This window comes from Sander lucioperca, chromosome 2 (genome assembly GCF_008315115.2).
Source record: "Sander lucioperca isolate FBNREF2018 chromosome 2, SLUC_FBN_1.2, whole genome shotgun sequence".
NCBI lineage: Eukaryota > Metazoa > Chordata > Actinopteri > Perciformes > Percidae > Sander > Sander lucioperca.
The window spans coordinates 39220937-39235948 of NC_050174.1; the positions used below are offsets into that span (position 1 = coordinate 39220937).

Sequence of the window (15012 nt, forward strand, 5' to 3'; positions counted from 1 at the left end):
CTTAACCAAAGTCTTAACCTAAACTTAACCTTCTTTATTTTATTCTATTTTGTCTATTCTTTAGTGGCACTGACTAGATATCCTATTAAAGTCTTTCCTCCCAAAATCGTATGCCATTCATACTACACAGTATCAGCCCAATTATGGCCCAACCACCTGATGTGGGGAGTCACAAAAACTGTTAAGAGCATCAATTGCAAAGTTTTTCCTGTGTAGTGGGTCACTTTGAAAACCCCTGGTGTAATTCGACACAGTGACCATCTCATAAAAATATTGTATAGTCTGGCATAAGGATAAAAAAAACTCCTGGTGCACTATGCACTTAAAATTTGCAGTTAGAACCTTAGTTTACCCCAAACCCAATCCTAGTTATAATCCGAGATATTAACCCAAATAGTAAACTAACCTTCAATTTAGCTCCATCCTTAACAAAAACTCTAATGCTAATTTATAGCATGTACAACACACTGCTGCACACAAAAACGGCAACAAAAAAAGATATAGCATCTAGAATGTTTGTGAAGGGAAATATCCTCATCTCATTCAAACATCTTTGGCATTTTTCTGTGCCTTTAATGGATAGGACAGCTGAGATATGAGAGGGAAGAGACATGTAGGAAACCGTCACAGGTCGGACTCGAAAACTGGACCTCTGCGTCGAGGAATAAACCTCTACATATGTGCACCCGCTCTACCAACTGAGCTAACCCAGCCACTCATTCAAACATCTTTAGTGAAGAGATGAAGTTTAACACCATTGGCACTGTCGACGGGACAGGTGCGACCTGACAAACCCGATCAACATTTCTCAATAGCAAAGAGCATCTGCAGCCACAGTAAATCCCCACTCTTTAATGTTTCAGTACATTCAACCATAAAGATAGATACAACACATTCATTCACGTTATACATTTCAGCCGTGAAGATGTGAGGATTCAATGTAAAACTGTCCTCTCACTAAATGTCTGAAACTAACTGCATCTCACAGGCAGACAAGTACAAAAACACACTTATAAACAAACACCCACAGAAGTAGACAGCAGACATTTGTTATGGTGATAATTAATTCTGTTTTCCAAGCAATATTAAAGATGTGTGTCTCGCTCTGATATTTTGAGTATGAGAAGTATGAATTCCCTCTAAATGTCGTGAAGTGAAACTCTTCAACCCTTATAAAGTCACACGGAGAAGGTGAGCCGGAGGCTGACACAAAAGTTTTCGATCAATTGATCCTTTTTCTTTACACTTTTACTACATATTAATAGTGATGAAAAATAATGTTTTGTGTTGATTTTACATTTACAGCCAAAAGACAGTATAGAGATTATAGACAGTACAGAAAGATCAACCAGTCACCCTATAGGAATTAATAATTGAGTATTGTTGTATCTGGCAATTCATGTCCATGAGTTTGTGTCTGACCTATGACATCTTACATGGATATTGTAGGAATAGTTACTTACAAAAAGGTCTGCATTGTCCAGTGGTTTAAGAATTGTCCAACATCAATGTTCTGACTGGTTATAGGGTTTGAAAGAAGGAACTGTAGTACACTAGTAGCCACTACTGTGACGAGAGCATAATCCTTCAACAGCTTCCAACAAACAGTATATTGCTTTAAACTACATGTATGTATATGGAGGATCAATAAATCTGAGATACATTTTCTTACATCTCTGTACTTTTCAGTCCAAAAATGTACCTTTTTCAGTGTAGTGTATTTTGCCCATCTTTCTAATAAGCCCTTTACTGGAAATGTCCTTTGTGATATTTGATTTGCAGTCACTCCAGTGTGTCTTCCTGTAATTGTGTTGTGTATGGAGACGCTGACCTTCTGCCCCAGCCTCCTTCTCGCTCTAAACAATGCTGTGACTTTAAGAGCCCCAACTGTGCGATGGCTCTGAATTTACCCCCCACTAAAGCATGACTGTGACTCTCCACATACATCAAGGTACAGGCCCCTACTGAGCGTGCTCATCAGCTGTAAATACCAGCAGTCTGTGCTGCCGTGATGAAATGAGCAGCCTGGGAGATTTGATCATGTTGTGAGGTGGCAGGTTGGGCCTGATTGTTGACGTGTGTGTCCTGTAGGCAGAAGGTCACGGGCATGATCCGCTCTGCAGACAAAGAGTCCTGACAAGGTGTCCCTGAGCACCACACTGACCCCTAAAACCAAGCTAATAATGTCATCAGCTAATATGACTAACATTACAAATGCATATACTGTCATGATTGGAATGTCTAAAATAAGCTCAGAGCATATCTAACAGCCTTTTAAAATCACAAAATGTAAAGGAAAAAGCTGTCCCAGTTGAAGCTATAGTTCAGTTTGAGTAGGAGAAAATGCTGCACTTTTTACAATGGCGATATCAGGTGCAGTAAAAAAATGATTTAGATATACAGTTTTAATGTGTGCCATACTGGTATCTATTTGTATTCTTTGAGTAGCAAAATAAAAAATAAATTTGAACTTATTTTTAATTTGTTTAAATTAGTGACACAGCTGCAGCCACAGGACAAACATGGAAATATTTCAGTCCAGTTTCAACATTATTATAAACTATATATTTAACAAAGTATACTCGCAACTTCTTATCTGCCTTCATACTGTCAATTATAGTTTGGCAGTCGTTTATATGTTTTAGATAGTTTAAGGGACCGTTCGGTATTTATGGAATGGACCACCGGAGGAAAATAGGGGAGGGTCCTGTCTTTTTATTCTTTGTTGAGGGTAGGGTCATCCAATTTTTTTGATAGGGGGGAGGGTCACCCAACTTTTGTATTTATGAGAACAGCAACACTTCAAAGTGGCTTGTTTGGTGCATATTTATCCATGTAGCTCCATGTAGCTCTCTCAGTCTCGGCCCCTATCGCTAGCAGATGGGTCCCTCCTTGTTTATTCAGTCAGACAATTTGAACTGTAGCTTTAGATTTCCCAAACTGAATAAATCCCACTCACACATATAAACACAAAACAAAGTACGGAAACATAGCGGACCAGACGCAATTATTTTGAAAAGTCGAAGCTCACGCCGCGGACAGCACCAGCCGGGACGGCACCAGCCGGGATGGCACGAGATGGGAGGTCTCCAGGCTGCAGCCATACCCGACTCAAATATCCTTTCGGTCCCGGTGATTATTTGTGAAATTGTGCAAACGACAGCCTTTTCAAGGCATTTGAGAAGGAAGGAGTGGTAGCATGCAAGCTCCCAAATTGACGTTCGTCTGAGAAATGGAGTTTTGGATAATGTTCAGCTTTGGCAGCTTTACCTATGTGCTAAAATATGCAATGACTGAGGAAGCCTAGTGACGAGTCCATAGCAACCAGTGTTGAATTTCGTATTACCCAGTGTGCTTTGCTGAATGGTCTCAATGTTTTATTGTTTTATTTCATGTGACTACTAGTTTACTAGAGGAGTAACTTAGTATTTGAAGTAATGCAGTAATGCAGGAAGTGTAATGAATGTTTCCACAGCAATGTTAGTGAGTAAATCTACTGAAATGGCCACCATAACAGAAGATTGTGATGCGTAAGATGAGAATGCAGAGGTTTAATCACATATGTCATGGCTGTAAAAAAAACAATGGGCATCTGTACATCTTTGCCAAGCGCAAACCAGTACAGAAGGATTCAATAAATTATTGGGGAGGGTCATCCCTTTTTTCCTAATCATTTTAGAGGGTCATCCAAAATGTATTGCTGGTGAAGGGAGGGTCAGGTCTATTTTGACTAAAGATCCCAAAACTCCTCCGGTGGCCCCTGAAATAAATAACGAACAGTCCCTAAGTACATTTATAAAAAAGCATGTTTACCAGACTGAAGTGTTACTTTGGTCTGGTGATGGTTTGGTGTCAGATATAGGCTCTCCATCTTCATATAGCTCATTATAACCTGGGTATACTGGGATTGCAGATGTCCAAATTGGTGCACTTTGTTTTTAAAGTTACTGTGAATTGTATGCAACTGGTGGATTGACAGTTTTATTTTTATTTTAAATTGTACAGTACTGTAAGACTGAAGTAAAGCAGATGGGCAAGCACTAATTGCTAAAGTACTCATCCACAAGCTCGGAGATGTTTTACATATCCAGTGTATACACAAAGCCGTAAGTAGGAAATGTCCAGTCTGTTGGAGGAATATCACTTTGATAAAAAACTAAGCAAGAACAACACAGCAAAATCAGAGGGTTGGGGGGGGGGTGGGGAATCTCCTTTTCTACTGCATAGTCTCTGCAGCAGACAGGAGCAGCTCCAACACAAAACATTATGTTTGTGCCTTTGTTTCATCGGGGCCTGTAATCCCTCGGGCAACAAACAGAAAATATCCGTCAGAACGGATGAACCTCCGGGCCGTGAGTCGCGGCTGTTGTGGCTGGATATGTTGATGCCGACTGGCGTACCTGTCACAGAAAGCTGCAAGCGTAGTTCAAAAACGAGGTGGCTGGTGTCACACGAGTCTGCTAAGAGTGGTTGACGAATATGAGCACAGCAGCGCAGCACACAGCAAGTCTGTATCCATCAGCACATCCTTATCCTGACTTTTTTTCCCTACTTTGTAGTGTGTTTGGGGTTTGTTTTACAGCAGGACTAAATGTGTCCTACTCTGTTTGAGTGCTAATCTACAAGATCCTGTTTGTTTTGTAATTTGCCTCCATATTTGTTGATACACTTTTTTTTACGAATAGCTTTTTTGGTGTTACCATTGAAACAACGTGAGCGGTCTTGCAATACCTGTTATCTTTTATGTTGAAGACTGATTTGCCTCAAATGACCTACCAAATGGAGAAACTAATAATTGGATATCAGTCCAATCATTATTGTGTTTTATTAGTAGGCCCATGCAATAGCAAACAGCAAATCAGATCTATCCATTTGACACTCAGCTCCGGTTGTACACTCTGCAATTCAATGCATCTGGGAATTGTTTTTAATGACCACTGTGACCAAAAAGACGAGCGTCTTGATACATATAGTACAGTATATTACATGTTCATATTCATGCAAGTTTTCAGAGAATGAGCAGTCTGTGAAAGTTAGGTTCGGAACAATGGGTAGGAAAGATTTTTAGCGTGCAAATGTATATTCGTTTCAGCCCATTCATATCGGACAATTCTGACATCTCAACGTCACCAACAATGTCAAGTGCAGGAAGTAGTGTGCTCTTTCTGTAGCGAGGCAGAAAGTTCTCTTTTTCTGCCCCTTTAACCTGGAATACACTGCAGCAGGATCTAAAGCTGTCCAGCTTGATCCTACTAGGGAATTTTAAACTCATTTTAAGGGGACTGAAAAAAAAAACATCTTTGGAATCTTGTTCTTGTTTTTAGTATTTTAGTGTTTTAAGTCTACTTGGCACTTTCATTTAAATATTGTATACTATTTTGTAAATCTTGTATATACTATTGTAATATGTTTGTCTGTCTGTAACTGATGTTGTGTAATGTCTCAAACAGATCTCTTTTAAGAATGAGACCCTGTGTCCCATTGAGATTACCTGTATAAATAAAGGTTGTGGAAGTCAGGGTGGTGGACTGGTGGTGGATGGGTGTCACCCACATCAATGTGGGTGACCTGAGGCTAGTCACAGACCACCAATTAATGTTAACAGTCTTTTAAACCTTAACCACGATCTTTCCTCGGTCATAAACAAATATTTCCGTAGATTCAATTATAACCATACCTTAACCATAGTTTATTTGCCAAAACCATGACCCTTTCTAAATTTAACCATGCTGTTGTTGCCACGCATGGATAATGAAGACAGAAAGACAGAAACGGACAGAAACGTTGTCATAGCACATATATTTCTGAGGGTTGCTGAAATGTCAATTGTCAATGTCCGTTCTTGTCTGGTGACAGGGTTGCATTGTTTAAGCACAAAAGGGAAGCCTCCACTCGTGTATTTTTATTTCCCATCAGTGACATTTCAGGTCAACAGATGCATTGGTTAACATACAGTGAATTGCACTGCTGCAGGCAGTGATGGGACAAATAAAATCCAGGTTAAACCGATAAAAATGGTACAGCACAATCCATATCCTGGTGTTTGTACCGGTGTGCCCTTTGGTAGAGGTTAAGCTGCCTACTTCTACTGTAATACCATAGTACATGGTGAATAACGTGATTCTGATATAACTCAGACTTGTACAGTCTGTTAATCTATTCATAGAGACTGTGGTGTCCTCATACTACAAGTCATGATCAGATATGCTTTTGTAAATGCTTTTCATTTAAACTGACCTGGTGGTCTGATGAAAAGCAATAATAATAATTGGTGTATGGAGGTACAGTATAGCACAGTGCTTGAAAACCAAAGCACTTTCCTCCCCCCAGATGGTCCATTCAGCCTTTTAATAATGAAATCTGCTTTTGTGTTATTTAAAAAATTACAATAACCTTTCCGCTAATCCCCCGATTTACGACCCTGTACACCTGGATTTCTGCGCTGCACGTACGTCCGAAATCCCCCTGGCTCTTGATAACATATTAGGATTATACCTCGGATATGGTTCTTTAATAAATAGTTTAGATAAGCATATCTCTTTAATTTTATCCACCCGCCCTCCCTCCATGCAGGATTACAGTTTAAGGGTTGCTTTTGTTGAGCGTATGTACTGCAGTCTGCAGACAGAACATGCAAACATCTGTACAACAATTCATCAGAAAGAATTATATATGGCAGACTGGAGGGCTCTAAACTGTGTGTATTTCAACATCCCAGTGTCCTCAATGACTGAGGCAGATCATAAATAATGGAAGCAGAATTAATTGGTTTATGCTATGAGCATGTGTTATATATATTGATGGCATACCGTTGGTGTGCTGTTGCTCTATGCTGGACTGGACATGTATACTGCAGCTTCCAATTTGATGAATGATCTCGATCTGGTGGCTGGAATTATAAGGTTTAGGTTCAGCTTATATTAATGCAGACAACACAAACTAAATAGAGGAAATTGAATCAATACAGCTAGGAAAAATAGTTAAACAACAACAAAAAAGCAAGTTGTCAAACAGAAATGGGTGAATTTGTTAACAGAACTTTTTTTCCATGTTAGGCTAAGCTCCTTAGTTCAATGAGGTCTGGGTCACCGACAGTGATACATGTATTTAAGATTCTTTGCAAGAAATTAATCTGAAGCTGTTGAACACACTGAAGTGGATCCTATTTTAGCAACTAAAACAAGTACATGGCCAGCCCAAGCCTTTTTGGGTCCTAAGCAGAATTTAGTCCACTCGCAGTCCTTTGAACACATTCGTAGGCATTGAAGAGGGAACTGTAAATCATTGCTGCACAGTGGCCATTAACTTTATCCTAATATATAATATTATAGCTATTGAGGGATGCAACCCTACCACCAGACAAGAACTTTAATACTGGGAAACTCTTAAAAACTCAACAGAAATACATTAGTGGTTTCTGAAAGGTGCCACAAGAAACAAGCACAATTTAAAAAATAATTATTTACCGTAATGTTTTTCACAAATTTCATTTCATGTTTTTCAAATCACTGGTGGCGCTGGTTCAGATCTGGGGTTATGTATCCATATACCCAATACGTTTTCTGATACGTATTGGTTAATCTTCACACTTCTACTGGAAATACATCACTTCCTGTGGGCCAGAGATGTTTCCCCAGGAAAGATGTACTTGATTTACATTATTTAAAATTTTTCTTATTTTTAACTGACTATGATTAAGTTATTTGGGGGCTTTTAGCATCAGTGATAGACAATAGCAAAATGTCATTTAAATGGAACTATGGCCTGCGTATGGACTTTAATACTACTACCTTTAAATACATAGCACCAGTGTTTCATGTTGAAAAAAAGTGTTACAGACTTTTAAATTATGCATGCTGCACTTGACCATGAGGTCTAAATTTTCTAGGCCAAACACCCTGCTCTCTGTGGGTCGTGACCCCCCCCACCCCCTGCTTTGTTTTTTTACCTTGCGTGCTGGGGTAAATACCCCAGCACCTGCATGTTGCACTGATTTCACCCAGCCCCGGCAGATGGTCCTCACCCTTCACTGAACACACACTCTGGCACCTGGGACGCTGGGGGAATCCTTCCGTGCTCTTGCCACTCTGTCAGAGAGCACATGCACATATTATAACCACAGATGCAATGGCATGTGTGCAGGCATGCGCGTCCGCAAGCATGCACGTACATGTAAATGCAACGACAAGTGGGCGCGGAGACGCAAACAGGCAAGCGCTTCTCGTTTCCGCATTTAAACACAAATTCATTGACGTGTGGAAAAAACAGGTTTGAATAAAACAAAGAGCTTTAAGATAAATGTACAGAGCAGCTTTACATTTTACAAACTCATGCATACAGTACACAAACACCACATCTTCAATAATTGGGGGGAAAAGTGGATTTGAATTTACAAATTAAAAATAAAAAATGTGGACAAAATTTTGTGTTTCAGTACAGTTAAAAATATGCCAAAATTGACACTTCACATTAATAGATACATTTATGATATTTAATTCAATCAACTTAATTGATTATGCAACTATATCATGCATAAAACATGCATAAAAACATATAAGACATCTCTTCATCCAATTTAAAGACTGTGTTTTACCTTTGTGTCCATATGTTTTCTAACTGGTCAAACAGGTAACATGAATCACAGCCTGTGTGCCCCATTATTTGATTCTGCTGTCTTTCACTAATATGTATCTTGGTCTGGGTTTACCCACTATGAACCATAACTCGGTTTATCCCACTGTATGTGTATTTCAATACAATACATGGCCAAAAACATGTGGGCACCCAAACATTGCACTCATGTGTGATTGCTGAATATCTTTTCAAATCTGCCCATAGCCTCCACCAGTTCATACTTCTGCTCATATCATTTTGTTTTACTGTGCCTTAATTATATCCTGTGGTTGTGTTTTTAAAAATGTTCTCTTAATTCTAGCATCTGGCCAAATACTGATATAAATAATGATCAGAAATCCTTCCCTCAGTTTTACAAGTTAGTGTTTTTCTTTCAATTCTTCATTATTTTAGTTTTATTCTGTTTGACTTTTTTTTGTTTTTGTCTTATCACGTTATGTTAATATATTAAATGACTTCACTCTGTTTGGAAAAGTGCTTTATTACACATACAACACTTTGGGTTCTGACGATGTAACCCACCCCAAATTGGCTGGTTGTGTTTAAAGTTTTAAGCAGGGATGATATGATTTGTGTCAATATTTGTCATCATAATAGGACATTTTGTACATTCATCCAAGCTAATTAGAACTGAAGCTAAAATATTCCTTCAGATATAATACATGAGTAAAAACACAAAGTATGAGTTTCCTATTTTTTACTTATTAATCAGACACAAATAGCTGAGGTTATGCCACTTTGTTTTAATCGAGTCATTTTAATTCTCAACACTTTTCAGCAGTGGCAAACACTTTGCGGTAATGCCCACTAGGTGGCAGCTGCGAAACGCTGGTGTCGTTCTTTCCTTAGCCTGTTACAGAGGGAGAAACGGCCAACATTAGCTCTGCAAGAAAAATAAGGAAATAACATCCTGAAAAGGGATTTATTTTTTTTCTTTCTTTTGATGGTGGTGTCTGAAAACTTTTATCTGTTGACATAGCTGTACTGTGCGACTGTCTGTGAGAGCGACAGCGCGGGTGCGACGGAGGAGCGGTGTGTTTCCACTCTGCTAGCCGTAACAGGAGAGAGAGAGCGTGGTGGACAGCGGACTGGACTCTGAACTTCAGGCCTGAGTTTGGATTTCATTTCTACTATCTCACCAGTAAGGTCTTTCCCTCCTGTGGATTTGGAGGATCGTGTCGGATAAATTTTTTTTTAGACTGAGCTCAAACAGGTACTGGGTTGTGCACAACTAAATTAAAGAGACTATTGCTGCAGCAAAACTTAAAATGTGGTTTCTGGCCAGACATTTTGTTGACGAATGTATTTTGGGGTGGGAAATGGGAGTGTAATATGCGTTGTTGGACATTTTGAATAATACTATTTTCTTGAAAAGAGTTACTGTGTGTTTGTTTTCATTCTCTGTGTGAAGTCAATAATCATCTACAGCCAAAGACAAATTAGTATTAAGTGTCAGTTCATTTGATATCTATCTTATCTTTATCCCTCGAACCAGGACATTACTAAAAGTATTGAAGTAGTGATCCCAGACCTTAAGGTGTTTTTTTTGCAGGTAATCTTGAAGGCTGATTAGAATCTGGTTTCAACAACACAGCTCGAGAGATGCTGGCTGTGTAAGAAATGCTGCTGTTGTCCCCTCACAAAGAATCACACAGTAAACAAGCAGCTGTACTCAGATTCGTTGTGATGAGGAGGAGCTGTTTCTTCCTTGAGCTTAATGTGAAAACATGCCCCACAACCACACGACTGCGTGCCTGGACGGATGCGACCGCAGGCACAACGTATAGACAAATACACGCCTTATGGCGACTGTTGTTGCACTTCTCTCTGATTTAATTAAAGAAGCCTTCTGTACTAGCAGTGCAGCACAAAGGAATGTTAATGATGGAATTAATGGCTGCTGTTTACCACACTGAGCGCCGCACCAGCCGCACGCCGTCCAAGAAGTATCCCTGAGCTGAATTACAGACCGGGATGATCTACTTCATATGGACACAGACTTCACTTTTCATATCTGCACTGTCAAAGTGAGCAGCAGCAAATGCCTTTTGCTTTTAGCGTTAATTAAAATCCTCACCACGCTAATGCGATATATCATTCAGACTGTTGAGATGGATTTAACAAGCAGAATATAGTTTTTGTCAAGTGGAAAGCTAGCTTCTTCTAGGTTTCAGGCTATCATTGCTGTTACTCAGCTGACACTTCTTTCTGAAGGAACAGTGCAACCATCTAAAAATATTTTAAAAAGTCAAGGGAAGTGTATCACATCATTAATCACAGATAAAGAAACCAACATACATGTACAACAGCAAGAAACGTTTAGTGTCAGCCTAACTGGGGAACCATTTTTGTAAAAAGACCAATATCTAAAAGATTCTAAAGTTGCTCAGTCAGCATGCTTCATGTGCAGGTCTGCATGGTGGTTACCCAGAACAACCTTTTCTGTGCAGCTTTGCAGACGTTTACATGCATCTTTGCAGCAGTATAATTTCAGCTTTAGTCAACAGTAGATCATTCTTTACACTCAGAACAAGTAACCCTACATTTTAAATAAAATGTAAGTTTGTTGTCAGTCGCACATGCACAGTAGCTAGGTAAGGATTACATGAGCTAGCTAGCTGTTTCTGCAACTTCGGCCTGTACAAGGCAGGATTAGCTGGGAGACTTCTTCTAAACGAGGGCGCACTTCCAACTTTGCGTGGAATACCTGCAGAACAGGGACATGTAAGTAGTTCTATACAATTTATTTTGTAGATAGGGTGAATTTGTGTGTGTTGTAGCAGTGTTTTGCCATTGAGAACGAGCTAGCATGCTAACGGTTAGCCCCCTAGGCCCCTCGTCTCGGCTAATTACGTAGAAAGCCGGAGACTGAAGGCAGGACACATTCAGAAACCTGTATCTCACTCAAATCAGCATGGATGTTTTTTTTCAAAGTTGGCATGTGTGTGGAAGCACCAGAGACACAAAATAACACCCCAAATCCATTAAACCCAACCCATTAAAGTGCACATATTATGAAAAAATCACTTTCTGTGATCTTTTCATAATATGTGCACTTTAATGGGTTAGTAGTGGGGATTTACCAACATAAATACATAATTAGAGTAACCAACGAAGCCTGGAAATGTTTCCTCCAAACTTACATTGCTGTTAAACAGTTCAGCCATTTCCCATCTAATCTGGTAAGTGCATTTACCCTTGGCATGTCGAAGATATTTACACACAAAGTGATGCAGAACTTCACTTCAGCACAGGTATCATTTTTGTTTAACCTTTCGGAATATTAATGAAACTTCCGACAATGTTTATTCAAGAACTTAAATGAATCAGCCACAATAAATCACACCCATGTGTCCAAAGCCCCCGGACACAGTCAAGGGAACTGGGTAATAAATCACTGGAAGAAAAGGTAATGTGGCCTTATACTTCAAAGTTTAATCGCCACGCAAAGAATCACTCTCTCCTCGCAGACGGCAGAGTCAAAGATACTTTGAGGTCCAGACCTTCACTCCTGTCCCACATCAATCACACCTGGGCGTTTTTAATTTTCTGACTGTAGATCTCTCTGCTGCTCAAGATATCACGGGACAAGTTTTTTTTTTTTTTTTTTTTTTTACATTTACTTGACACTTACCAAAGCAGCTGTTACACATGGAGCTTTTGTAGCACTACAGTGTTAAAAAAGGGTACTGTTAAAGTGTTTCATGCCCTGCAGGGGATAGGTGATAGGATATGTATGTCCCACTTTAAATCGTAAATGGAGCTTTGAGAACATTCAGTGAGGGAGACTCTCGCATCTATTGCTCTTTTCTCATTCACTTCTGGATCTCCTCTCTCCAACCATTCTACATTTTAAAATAAAATTCCTTGTTTAAAAATCATAAAACCGCATCTCAACCTCACGGTGCCTTTGCACTATTTCACATCTGTTTATTTGACAGGGGCAGTGCACAGCTCCTTAGCAGTACCAGAGTTAGCTATAAGCTCATTTTCATCTGTAGTCCCTGGGCAAGATACAGAGAATAACATATCTGTACTTTCTCCACTATAACAAACTGTATCTAGCCTCTGTTCTGATTTCACAACATATTAACAATGACCCTTTGAAACTGACACAACCCCAAAACAGACTTAACTCTGATGGCTGATTCATGTTTAATCAATAAGGCAATGAATTCATTAACTAAATCCTGATTAAAATGCAATTTATGCATTTAGCTCATACTAATCAAAAGTATGCAAAGCTGCTACCTGAATGTTTGTAAAGTGCTTGTTGCTAATGATAACTGTCTGTGTATCCATGTGTTTACTAACCCTTGCCTCAGTTTTTTTTTTTTTTTTTAAACAGGATACCGATCTATCATACTATCCTATCCTTAGAATCAGCTCAAGACATCTCTAGTATTATCATAAAAATCCTTCCTCATGCAGCTTTAAACACTACTCTGAATACAGCATATGGTTCAAGTGTTATGCATCTGTGACAATATACCAGCATTTCCATAATATGACAGTAACCTTATTTCTATTCAGGGTAAAAAGATGTCAGATATTATACTACACAAATTGTCAACTTGCTCTCAGTATGTCACAGCCATTTTCTTTACTTGTTGCTCATACCGGATTTGTTTGTACCGTTTTCTTCTGTGTTCACGATTGGATATTTTGTGGTTAATATTTCTTTGTCTCACCAGCACAGATTGTGGTTTTTGCACTTCTCCTTTTAAATTCAATATAACAACATGATCTTCATTGACTTTTGACCTTCTGGAAGTTCATCATTTTTTTTATTTTTTCTGTGCAATACTGATCGAATGTGGTATTTAGATTGGATTATCTGGTTCACCATGAATCCAATCATTATGATTCTTCTTTGTTTGGAAGGTACAGACACTGCAGTGAAGGAAGTTGACTTGTACGCTGTGACAGAATGCACAGATTTCTGGAAATGTCTAGAAAAGTACATTTGATTGCCATGATGGAGAATAAGCCCACAACAACCTCTACATACAGATATTTGGTCAACAGGATGCTGTGACTATTCTGTATCTACTGTACATACAAAAGTTAGGATAACTATTAGGATAGCACTTTTCAAAATCAGAAATAAGACATTTTTTTAAAGTAAAAATAAAACGTTAAAAACACGGTAAGCAATATATAAGTTGATGCATTAACACAAAAGAAAGTGGTTAATATAGTAAAACTATAAAACATCAAAAATACTCCATAAAATACAAAATGTCAATTAACTATGCAAGAAACAATGTCATAAAAATGAATGTCTTCCCTAAACAAGTGAGGCCACTGTTCTGAAGATTTAAAAATTGAATTGGGTTTCCAAAATTATGTTTCCATCAACAATGTACAGCAGTTTCTAACTGAGAGAATGTACACACAGCAAGGTGCAGCCCAGTTTGAGCATTCAAAATGTATTTTTAGGACATCCCATTACAGAGCAGTCTGACATACAGTAGACCGCTTCATGTATAAAAAATACATGAATAGGCCCTTATCATTAGCACCATTTTGCTTCCCCAGTCAAATTAAGTGCATCACATATTCATTCAAAAATAAGACATGATCATTTGGGGTGTGAATCTTAACTGGTCTTACAACTTGATACGGTACGATTATCCTGTCAACGATTTAAACCGATTCCATATCACGATGCATCACCTACACATGGTTTTCATCAACAAATTCAAGCAGTCAGATGTGAACTCCCCTTTTTATTATATCTGCTCTTAAAAACAACACTTCCTGAATGTAGCGGAGTCTGAACACAGCAGACAACAGACAAAAGGCAAAAACAAAAGAAGCAGCGACTGGAAAATCAACAACAACATCAGTAGACAATCGATTATTGTCTGTCACTGCTTATTACTATTACTATTATAAATTGTTTCCTGCAAACTGGCTACAGATGGGAGCCGGGACATCGAGTGAAAACAAACGATAGCACGACAAGCATTAGATTAGTGGATAATATCTCAAAGCACACGTTAATTTCACAATAACATTTTCTGTTGCCTTACACATGACTCAGTGAGTCAGGAGTTGGAAACTACTCAGTGAAAGTTTCTCACATCTCTGTATGCTTGTACAGTCCATGCCTTTTGCATGTTTCTCTGCACCCTAAAGATTAACCAAAGACATCTGTGCCAAAAGTGATGATGATGATGCAGTTTGGGGGGGGGGTAGATTAAAACCCTAAGCTATTGACCCATAACTAAAGTGATGTTTGAGCTCATAATCTTTTCATCTCGAGGTAAGTGAAACCCGCTTTGTTGGATTTTGACCGTCAGCAGACAATAGGGAGGATCATTTTAACATGGCTCCATGCTGAGCAGGTGGGAGGGGGGAAGAGACCAATAT

The 15012-nt window shown here is 38.9% G+C and overlaps 1 long non-coding RNA gene across 4 annotated transcripts in view; it reads right to left on the reverse strand.

Moving 5' to 3' along the window:
- The window catches only part of LOC116054457, an 87561-nt gene that overhangs the window by 31858 nt on the left and 40691 nt on the right, over nt 1–15012 (reverse strand). Inside the window, exons 3-4 of one of the 4 annotated variants that reach the window (XR_004106073.2) lie at nt 7949–8087; nt 6810–6889 (exon numbers count right to left, since the gene is read on the reverse strand). The exons of 2 other annotated variants lie outside the window; for them this stretch is intronic. This is a non-coding gene — a long non-coding RNA (uncharacterized LOC116054457). The remainder of the gene's footprint in view (nt 1–6809; nt 6890–7948; nt 8088–15012) is intronic. One more of the 4 variants, XR_004896309.1, reaches the window with a different exon arrangement.